This window comes from Molossus molossus, unplaced genomic scaffold (genome assembly GCF_014108415.1).
Source record: "Molossus molossus isolate mMolMol1 unplaced genomic scaffold, mMolMol1.p scaffold_m16_p_26, whole genome shotgun sequence".
Lineage (NCBI taxonomy): Eukaryota > Metazoa > Chordata > Mammalia > Chiroptera > Molossidae > Molossus > Molossus molossus.
In genome coordinates, this window is record NW_023425362.1 from 1,375,970 (window position 1) to 1,387,605 (window position 11,636).

An 11,636-nucleotide genomic window follows, 5' to 3' on the forward strand; every position below is an offset into this window, starting at 1 on the left:
TTTAGGACAGAAAATCTCAATGACATGTACGTTCGTTTTTTAAAAACCCCCTAAGATGTCATCTGTTTTTATTTTTGATTCTAGAGGCAGGCAAGTTAATTACAGTTTATCAGGGAAAAGCAAGAAGCAGGCAACGCAACCCAAAAATAAGACGCGGCGGGGGGAGGGCTGACACGCCAAACACGCAGACACGCCCGGAGTCCTCTGTAATTACACGAAGGTGTGGGTACATGAGTCGACAGGCTAATGAGAGAACAGAAAATCCAGAAATAGACTCAGCTGCACGTGGGAACTTAGTAGGAGCAGGAGATAAAGACGCACAAATAGTGGAAGGAAAAGGGACTTTTCTGAGTAGAACCGAGTCACTGGGCAGGCACGTGGCCAGGTCACGTTGGGTCCTCACAGGACACGCGTGGGTGCGGCCGGGCCTCGGAGGGCGACCCTGGCGTGTTCAACGGGGAACACCTCTGCGTGCCAACGTGCACACAGCGAAGTCAGGTGGAGCGCACCGAGACGGTGCACACGGCTTGGCACAGACAGAGAACAATGAGCTTTAATCTAGAAGCAGCTTTTAAAAATAACGGAAAATCCGATTAGAATAAGGAGCCGGAGCCTGAACAGAGAATAAAGGCAGAGCCCCATTCGCCACGGGGAGAAGTGTTCAATCACCCTCAGGATAGACGGAGAAGGAGCATTGCTGCTGTCCGGAGGGGTGCCCGCACCCCGTTTCTCACATGACAGCCCTGATCCCAGAGCAGCCCCCCGAGGGTGCCGAGAAGCAGAGGGCGCGGCAACATGGTGCGCCCCAGACTCCGGAGTCGCCCCAGACGCCCTGTGGCTTTGCCGTTTTCCTGGCCCACCAGCCCGGCACAGAGAATGAGCCTCTGGGAGCAGGCGGCCGCTTCCTGGTCTGGGGGTGAGAAGGGGCTGTGAGGGTCGGACGAGTGGGAGAGAGGCCCCCCTGTGTGCCCCGTCCCCCGTCCCCGCCAGAGGAAACCTACGGTGATGGGCAGCGCCTGTTGGGCACCTGAGGGGAGCTGGGGCCCACACACGTGGTGAACCCCTGTGGACCGCTCCCCGCTGACCTCCGGGCACCCGCCCGATGCACACCTGGTCACTGCACGTGGGCCCTGACTTTCTGGCCCGGCCGAGGAAGGGGAGCCGGGGAGCTGGAGCCGCAGACAGGGGCGCAGACGGAGCTTCAGGGGAGTCTAGACAGCCAAGTCTAAAACCTGCGGCTCACCTGCAGGCGTGCACACGACCTCGGACCCTGGAAAGCATGCCACGGACTTCGGGGACTGTGCGACCATGTCACGGCCTCGGACCGGCCACGGCGCAGGGCACGCGGGGCTGATCCGAACAGCAGTGGGCCGGTATCAGAACCACAGTGCCGAGCGGCGGGCCGGGACTGAGGCCCCACCAGGCTTCCTGTTCAAACGAGACACGGGAATCAGCCCTCACCAGGAGGCGGGACGTGGCCCGGAGCCTCCCAGACCATAGTGGAACCACTCGGTACAAAGTACCAGAGACCACGCGCCCGGGCACACAGGCCTTCGCCCGTCCGCGAGGTGAGGGCGGACACGGAACCGGCAGGAAGCCGCCAGCCAAGAAGCGGGCAGAAGGGGCAGCCACACCTTGCCGCTGAAACCTTCAGGCACCGAAAGCAACATCCGGAGCTGGGACGCCACACCCACACGGAGGGGAGCTTGGACGCCACACCCACACGGAGGGGACGGCAGAGGGAAATGCACCTGAAGACACAGTGGTAGAAACGATGTGCGACAACAGAAAGAAAACTATTGAGAAATTTAAGCAAAGCTCAGGGACGGGCGACGACGTGGGAAGCCGAGGACAACGCTGGAGACCCAGAGGACACCCCGGGCGGGAGCCAGGCTGCGGGCGGGCGGGGCTGACACACAGGTGACTTCTCAATCCCGGTGATGATTTCACAGGCTTATGTGTTTGTCGAAACTCCTGAACTTGCACAATTTAAATTAAAAAAAAATCTTTATTGATTTCAGAGAGAAAGGAAGGGAGAGGGAGAGAGAGATAGAAACATTGATGAGAGAAAATATTGATGGGCCGCCTCCTGCATGCCGCCCACTGGGGATCAGGCCTACAATCTGGGCATGTGCCCTGACCAGGAATCGAACTGGGACCTCTGGTGCAGGGTCAATGCTCAACCACGGAGCCACACCGGCCGGGCTACTTGCACAATTTATTTTATTTTATTTTTTTTATTCTCATCTGAGGACATTTTTTCATTTTTTGTTCAGATAGAGCGGGAGGGAGAGAGAGAGAGAAACATCGACGTGAAAGGAACACATCGAGTGGCTGCCTCCTGCACGACCAACCAGGGCCGGGGACAAACTGCAACCGAGGTACACGCCCTTAGCGGGAACCGAACCCGGGTCTCTCTGGACCGCAGGCCGATGCTCCAACCGCTGAGCCAAACCGGCCAGGGCTACTTGCACAATTTAAATACAACTCTTTATTCTACGTTGATTGTTTGCCAATAAAACTGAAAAAATCAGAACGAATGAAACGGAAGGCTTGATCAGTAGAACCAACATCGCCGTCTTTGAAATGCGGACAAAACAAACGTGGCAAATCGAAAAGAGCGACGGAATAATTCCGGGAAAACGATACGCACATGCGATAGTGAGATGGAAAGCGAGTGAACAAGACTCGCACTTCGGAAACTGTCGATGAGAACATTGATCCGGAAAGAGCATGAGCAACTGTGGGGAAACGTCCCCCAGAGATTCAGAACCAGCGAGGACCAGCCCCTTGGGAACCGGGTCCGGACGGGGGCGCGTCTGTTCCACCAGAGCTCATGTTTCACAGACAGACCCGCCGGCACTCCCGAAGGAGACCCAAGGCTATTTCGACGAGCTTCTCAAAAACAACACATCACCACCCACACAGCTTTCTATCGGAAACGCAAGGATCTCCCCAACTTTAGGGAGTCCACACGCATCAGCTGGTCACCGAGAAAACGCCCGCTGGCCTCCTGCTGGCCCCAGACGCTCTGAGGATTAGACACCCCCCGACTCTGAGAAGTTCCAGCAGGTGGACCACACAGAGCAGGTCCGTCCTGTGTCTACGGGGCTCTGCCGCACCTGCAGCCGACGCCCTAGGAGACAGCTGGCGGCTTCTCCACAGCCAGGAGCACCGGACTTCTGTCCCCTCCACTCTGCGGCTTCTCTCCATGAATTCCGAGCGTGGGTCAGCGTCACGTGGATCGTGGGGCGTCCTCCGGTCTCCGTGCCAGACCCTCAGCTCTGCGGGCTTGGTCCCGTCGGCACCTCCAGGACGGGCAGGGCGGGCGCAGAGCAGAGTTTCTGGGGAGCCTCAGGAACAAGGCCCAGGGCTCGGGCGGCCGCCCCAGGACCCCGCGTCTCCAAAGCGGTGGCACACGGCGAAGGAGCTGCAGGTGTTGTCAAGAACGAAGCTTTCTGAACGATGGCGCCGTTCACAGATGGGACGAGAGGACCACGGAATCCGACGGGGATGAACGGAAGTCGTCAGCCATGTCCGCCTGCGGAGGGGCTCGGCATCCGGCCGGATTCCCCGACCGACCGAGCGCGCGAGGCTGTGCCTGCAGTCACCACGCGGAGACCACGTGTCCGCACAGACATGCCAGTGACAGGAAGGTCAGGTCACCCAGGGACGTAGGAAGTGCGATGTGTATATGTCAGAAGGTTACACACCAGGGAAGAGACATCGGGGACCTATCTGAGCCGGAGGCATGAGCTGGGGCGGGGGTGGGGGTGGCGTATGTGAGGGTGCAGATTCTTCCCCCGTCACTGTGTACACTTAATGCCGTTTCAATCGAAATCCCAGTTAGATGTCTTGTGAAGTTTATTTATTTTTTCCTTTATTGATTTTAGAGAGAGGAAGGGAGAGAGAGAAATAGAGACATCGATGAGAGAGAACATCAACTGGCCGCCTCCTGCACGCCCCCACTGGGCACCTGGGCATGTGCCCTGAACGGGAATCGAACTGGCGACCTCTTGGTGCAGGGCCGACGCTCAACCCTGAGCCACACCGGCCGGGCTGTCTTGTGAAATTTAAATGCAACATACAGTGGTGGGCAAAAGTAGGTTTACAGTCGTCATGCAAATGACTAATGCAACAAGCGATAAACACGATGCAAGAATAAACTCGCCTTTGGGCTCCTCCCTCCGCCCGCCCCTGTATGGACACGGCGGGAAATCCGCAAGTCTGACCATGGAAACAGAGAACATGCGACAGGCCGGACCGGGCAGCGGGGAAATCCATCATTCAGCAGACGGGGTGGAAATGAAGATCCGTAGCAGGAAGAAGGAGGAGATGTGGGTGAATCTCAAAGTGCACGCGAGGGTTTGGGGGCTGGGTGGGCCACGGCCTCACGGCCAAGCAGCCCTGGCAGCCCAGCTGCTTCGGAACCGCAAAGGTCCGTCGGGGGAGATGAAGACAGAGAGGCGGCGAGCCCCAGGTAACGACATCGGGACGCAGGTGTGGGCAGAGCCACTCACCAACGCGGAATTACAGCTTCGGCCAGAGTGGCCTCCCCAGCCACGGGAAGGGTAGAACAAATATTTGCTCTCTGTGTAAAATCAAAGGTCTGTCTTCACAGTGGATTAGGAGTGACTCAGAGTAATGAGCTTGGCGACAGTTGGGAAACAGGCGAGGTTCCCCGAGGAAAAGGAGGTGTAGAGACAGAGGAGGTCTCCCCGCCGGGGATGGAAGCCCCCCCCCACGTAGCTTGGGGACCGTCCTTTGGTGACTGCTCACGGGGTGAGCCTCTCTGGAGGGCGACTCCACCATCACACCCCAATTTAGCCTCTGCATTCTCTCTGCCCGGGGGCTCACCTCTGGGGCAGCCTCACGCCTGGGTTGCTGCACCAGCGACTTCACCTGCAAAGGACCGAGAGGGGCCTGCCCCATGCACCCCAGTGGGAAGAGGGTGAACTGCGGAGGTGCCCCTCTGAGGGCTCCTCCTGGGCCCTCACACAGGGGGGCAGGTCTGTGTGCAGGTGGGAGGTCTTAGAGAGAGACTCCACGTGGGAATTGTGAGCAGTAAAAATAAGGCAGGTCGGCGTCCTTCACATTGGACAGAGGGTCCCGCCATCCAGATGGTCAGTGTCCTTCACGTTGGACAGAGGTCCCGCCATCCGGACGGTCAGTGTCCTTCACGTTGGACAGAGGTCCCGCCATCGGACGGTCAGTGTCCTTCACGTTGGACAGAGGTCCCGCCATCCGGACGGTCAGTGTCCTTCACGTTGGACAGAGGTCCCGCCATCCAGACGGTCAGTGTCCTTCACGTTGGACAGAGGTCCCGCCATCGGACGGTCAGTGTCCTTCACGTTGGACAGAGGTCCCGCCATCGGACGGTCGTGGCTCCACCCACGGGGAAGTGCGAGGGGGGATTTCGCTCTGTCCTGCTCACCTGGGCCTCGGCGGGGATGCTTCCGGACAGGGAGACGGCCGGGGCGGGGAGCACCCCCAGGAGCCCGCAGGAGTGATGGCCTGGTGTCGGCAGTGGGTATCGACTGAGGTCTTCCTTCAAAGCCCTGGGTTGACTTGCGTGGTCAATAGTGCTGAAGGGAAATAATTAAAACCGTCAGATGCAGGCGTATTAGCGGTACTTAGAGCTCTCTGCCAGCCACGGAGAGCAGGGATTAATGGTGTTATGCGAACACCTCTGAGTTACGGAGCCAGTTATTAAAGTCTCTCTCTGACACTCACACGCAGCGCAGGGTCAACATCAAAGGTCTCGGGGCAAACCGCCGAGTCCGCTCACCAGCTCCGCCAGCTCCGCAAGTCAGCGGGGCCAGGAGATCAGAGGCCCCGGGCGGAGGCTGTGACATCGGGGGGCGCCCACAGAATGCCCCCGTCACCCCCTGGGGAGCGTGCTCAGCGAGGGGGCCTGAGTCTCCGCTCTGCTGTCCTGTCCCCGCAGGGCCTCGCAGGGTTCCTGCTGGTCACTCTGCCCTTTGCCACCCCCTCCACTCAGCATTTCTGATGAAAGGTCCCTGGACCCAAAGGGGGGACCTGAGCCAAAGGTGGCAGGAGAGACGGAGGCCCCACTACTGGGCCATCACTGAAGCTCTCAATGGCCTCCCTGCCCAGGGCTGAGGGTGTCTGGGCCACCTGGGACCCCGGAAGCCCCTCCTAAGCATGCGACGTGGGCTGGGTTGGGGCCGCAGAAACACATTGACCTCCTCAGCGTCGCAGAGGCTGCGGGTCCGCTAGCACCTCTCTGCAGGTGGGCAGGTGAGAGGTGGGGGGGGGGCACCGAGGGGCTCAGGGCTGGAGGTCTAGAAGCCGTCACCCTCTCCCCGACTGGGACAGGAGAGAGAAAATCCAAGGACCCGAAGGTGACGAGAGCACATAGGAAGCGTCCGTCCAGCTCAGTTACCCACCGGAGGGCGAGAGCCAGGAGCCCCGCATCTCTGCGTTCCTCAGTCCGGAGGCTCCTCCCCCACGGGGACACGGTGTCAGACCTGGTTGGCTCTGGAGGGACACAGTGACCCTGCCCCCTGGGAGCTCACCGCCAGGGCGGTAAGACACTGGTCATGCGCAGTGGCTTCTGGCCGAGGGCAGGTCAACCTGAATTGCCCAGATGTGGAAGCAGAATGCAGCTGTGGGCCGTCTGTGGTTGGCCGTAGGCGCCCTCATGGGGTGACCACCACGGCCACGGGAGCCACCCCTCCCTGGCTAGCTGCTGGCCGTGGCATGACCTCCTTGCCTCCCCAGGAGCCTGTGGGTGTCCCTCACCCCGTGTTTTGTAGAATCCTCACCAAGACTTACCAGGAAGCTGATTTACTGGGGACTGACGGTCACCCCACAGGATGGGACGCTCCCGGAGGACAGAGGCCGGCTCGAAGGCGCCTCCGTGCCCCTCGCGTGAAGAACACGGTGCAGCCAGAGCTCGACGGTAGATCGAAGGAGGGAAGGAACAAAGGCTGCAGCAAAGGGTGTGGAGAAGGCTGGCCGAGGCCACGTCTTAGCAGGGGCGCTCCGTGGGCCGCGGTTTGCAAGACTCTGGGCTCTTCCTGATTCATCCCACATACATGACGTCTACACGTGGAAAGCAAAATTAGGTTTGTCACCAAGTTAACAGATTTTCAATATTTTTTAAAAGAAATGTCTAAGCACAGCACGACTGTCTGAAAATGTGCGCGGCCTCGAGGTCCCGTATTCGAAGCCACTGTTCACCACGCTTTTCTCGCTGACGGCGCTGACCGCGGGGCTGTCTGGGTGCGCTGGGAGCCGGTCCTTTGGTCCTAAGAAGCATCTGCTGTTAACAGGATCTCTGGTGAGTCTGGGCCAGGAGAGCCCTCGATGGCAGATCTTCAGAGGTGGTGTGAGCGCAGGGAGTCTGTCCACAGGAAGGAGGAAGGAAGGAGGGCCAGTCGTGGAGATACTGTGACAATTCCGGCTGTGCAGTTAACCCCAGTGGGACCCTTGGGTTGCACATATAAGGCATCATCAGAAAATAATGGTAACAATGATGGTGATGATGGTGCTAGTGATCATGATGATGGTAGTGATGGTGATGGTGGAGATGATGACGATGGTGATGATGGTGGTGATATTGATGGGGGAGGGGCCTGAGGCTCAGGAGCTGGGGACAGGCTCACACAGCCCTTCGGTGTCTGTCGCTGGATCTGACCCAGCCACAGCCACCCCAGCTCCTGAACGTCCCAGGCAGAGTCCTAAGGGGCCCAGTCGGGCCGGGTGTTCGTCCGCACACAGCCCTGTGCTCAGACTCCAGCACCACCTGCACGTGCCTGGGACGCTCCCTGGACCGATGGAGGGAAGGAGATCATCCTCCTCGTGATTCAGTGAGCTCCGCCCCTCCCAGGTGCAGTCTGGGCTCCCGACCAGGCCTCCATCACCTGCACCCCAGCACCTGTCTCCCCAGGAGCCTGTCCCGACCTCTGGAACCTCAGATTGATCTCAAATCTGGGTGTAAAGCTGTATGCAGAAGGTTCTAGAAGGTGTGTATGGTGTGCAGAGGTGGAAGAGGAGTGGACGGTTGCCAGGAACCGCCGACCCGCCTCCCATTCATACCACGCTGTGCTGTCCACGGCAGACGGGGGGCCTGCTGCTGTGCCAGGCCCTCCACCCCAGAACCGCCGACCCGCCTCCGTTCATACCACGCTGTGCTGACCACTGCAGACGGGGGGCCTGCTGCTGTGCCAGGCCCTCCACCCCAGAACCGCCAACCCGCCTCCCGTTCATCCCACGCTGTGCTGTCCACGGCAGACGGGGGGCCTGCTGCTGTGCCAGGCCCTCCACCCCAGTGGACCCGAGGCTCCGAGCCCCGGCTCTCAGGCCCCTCCTCCCAGAGCCCCTCCGATCCCTCCCGGGCTGCGGCTCCGTCCAGGGCACGTCTGAGGCACACTGCCTTCCCGGGTCAGCGCGGGTCCCAGCGCAAAGGGCCCACATGCCCTGTGGACTCACGGACGGGGCAGGAGTGAAGCCGGGGCGATGGGCCTCAAGGTCCCCACAGCCCAGGGACTCAGCCGGGGACACACAGTGCTGGAGGCAGAGCAGCCGTCCCCAGGAAAAATGCACCCTGAGATGGCATCCTGGACGCCCAGAGCGTGGTACGTCTCATTGCACACTCACCACACTCACACACTCACACACATGCACACTCACTCACACTCACCACACTCACACACATGCACACTCACACAATTCACCACACTCACACACACATGCACACTTACACTCACCACATTCACACACATGCACACTCACACACATGCACACTCACACACACTCACTCACACTCACCACATTCACACGCATGCACACTTACACTCACCACACTCACACACATGCACACTCACACACACTCACCACACTCACACACATGCACACTCACCACACTCACACTCACTCACACTCACCACATTCACACACATGCACACTCACACTCACCACACTCACACACACATGCACTCACCCACATGCACACTCACCACTCACACATACTCTCACAATCACACACGCACACTCATACACACACTCACCACATTGACACACACTCACACACATGCACACTCACACACACTACACACACACTCACAAACACACACTCACCACACTCACACACCCACACACACTCACACACTCGGCACACACATACACTCACACACCTAAACATTTACACACACACACACACACACACACACACACACACCATTTTATGGACTAGAATCATTCCAGACCATATTGAGTTTAATCTCACAAACTTCCGTCCTAACGCCATGCCTACAGTGTGTCATTGTGATTGTGTAACACACCTGGGGCCCTGCGTGCCCCTCTGGTTCTCACCTGTGTTACATGCAGCCCGCTGTGCTTATCACCCTGCCGCCCACCTGGTCTGCTGACTTCTGGGGTGAACGTCCGGGGGGAAGGCCAGGTGAAGGCGAGTGTGTTTTTCTTTAAAGGTGCATCTCCGTCGGCTCCTCCCAGAGCAGGGACAGTTCACACCTCCCGGGAAGTCCTGGGCTCTATTTCCTGCAGGTCTCCACCGAAATGCTGGCTTCTGGTTTCTGCCTGAGAGGTGAAAATCGGGGTCTCCCTATTAAAATAATTGGCATTTTCTGGCCACGTGTGACTCTGTGTCCTCCTCACACCACCTTTGGCCTTCGGGAGTTTCTAGCAGGTCCCTGCCATGCGCTTTGTCTACTTTTCTCTTACTCGTCTGTTTAAAAATCAATTTCGAGAGCTCCTTGGAGGTGGCAGCTTCCCACCAGCTGCCTGCTCTGCCTCGCGTTTTTCTGTCACTTTGGGGTAACGATCTCTCACGTTTGCTGAAATGTGGTCCCGTTGTCTCTTTATCATTTTTCTGTAATAGCGTCTTCACTGCTAATATTCATTAAGAACATGTCCCTAAGCCATAGGTTATACATATGCTCCTTTTCTCCTGAGTTTCTATTCTTTTATCTTTTCATGTTTTCCCCTGGCCGGTGTGGCTCAGCGGTTAGAGCGTCGGCTCACAGACTGAAGGGTCGCCGGTTCGACTCCTGTCAAGGGCACGTACCTGGGTTGCAGGTTTGATCCCCGGCCACGGGTGGGGTCGTGTGGGAGGCAACCAGTCGATGTGTTTCTCTCCTATCAAGGTTTCTCTCTCTCTCTCCCTCCCTTCCACTGTCTCTAAAAATCAATGGAAAAATATCCTCAGGGGAGGATTAACAAGAACAAAATAAAAAAAAAATTACTTTAATATCTGTGGCATCTGCTACTTGTTTCTGAAGATGAGATGGACCCATGAGACTCATCTGCTTCTACACCGATGGGCATTGGAGTCCACGCCCTTCCCTGCGGGGTGGGTGCCGCTGTCTGTGCACCCACGTCGGCCTCTGGGCCCCCACGCACCCGCCCTCCCTCCGCCATCCGCGTCTTCCCACAGCATCACCATCTCAGGCAGAATCCCCTCAATGTTGTTTTTCAGTTTTCTTGGTTCTTTATAGGCATGTACTTTTATTATACAAATTTGTGGCCCTTTTATTTATTTTTTATTTATTCATGTTTTTATCCTCACCCAAGAACATTTTTGTATTTGTCTTCAGATAGAATGGGAGGGAGGGAGGGAGAAAGAGAGAGAGAAACATTGTTGTGAGAGAGACACATCGACTGGCTGCCACCCACATGACCCCAACCAGGGCTGGGGACAAACTGCAACCGAGGTACGTGCCCTTAGCGGGAACCGAACCCGGGTCTCTCTGGTCCGCGGGCTGACGCTCTAACCGCTGAGCCAAACTGGCCAGGGCACGCGACCCTTTTATACAAATTAGACACACACGCGTGCACACACGCACACTGGAGTCCATTGGAATCTCCTGGGAGCGTTGTCCTAATCTGTGGACGGTGGATATGTTTCTCTGACTGTGTCCGGACGTGAGCGTGGGCCGAGCGGCTCGTTGGCTCCGGCGTCCCGGGTCCCGGCCGGAAGATCATTAAGCTGCCTCCTCAGAGAAATCCCAACCCCGCCGAGGTTTTCTTCCCACTTAACTAAAGTCGAAGGAGGCAAAGGAAGAATTAAATGCAACCTGCGGCAGCCCAACGCACGATCCGTCAACTGTCTCCCCTCCAGTCCTGCCTCCCATTCATCAACATGCCAGGGATCCGTTCGGCGCCGGCTCGCGAATGCTAATCCGTCCCGTGGAAGCGTGGTGATCGCACCCTTCGCGGCTGTCAGGGGCGCGGGAGGAGCCTGCGCATTGTAATTCGGCAGCCGCCTCGCTTACCGTCAGCGTATTTGCAACCAGCTCCCAACTGCTTCCTCCGTGGGAGCCCCTGCGCCCTGGCTGGCGCTGGAGCTGGCGCTGGGGTGGCCGTGCCCATCGCGTGTGCCTGCCCAGTCACCCACCCGGGAGGAGACCCCGGGAGGGCTCATTCTGCCTGGCCCTCAAGGCCACTGCTCGGCCACTGCACATGCAGCTGAAGTCACCCCGATCCCCGTGGGGTGTCTGGAGGTGCCGCCCGGTGTGTGGGAGCAGAGGCCACCTCATGCTGGCGGTCGTCCCCTCGAGATGCCTGGCACCCCGAGATGCCACCTCCTCTCTCCTTTCACTCGGGACCCCTCTGAGTGTCCGTCCCCAGGGAGGCACCCCAGTTCCTGAGGG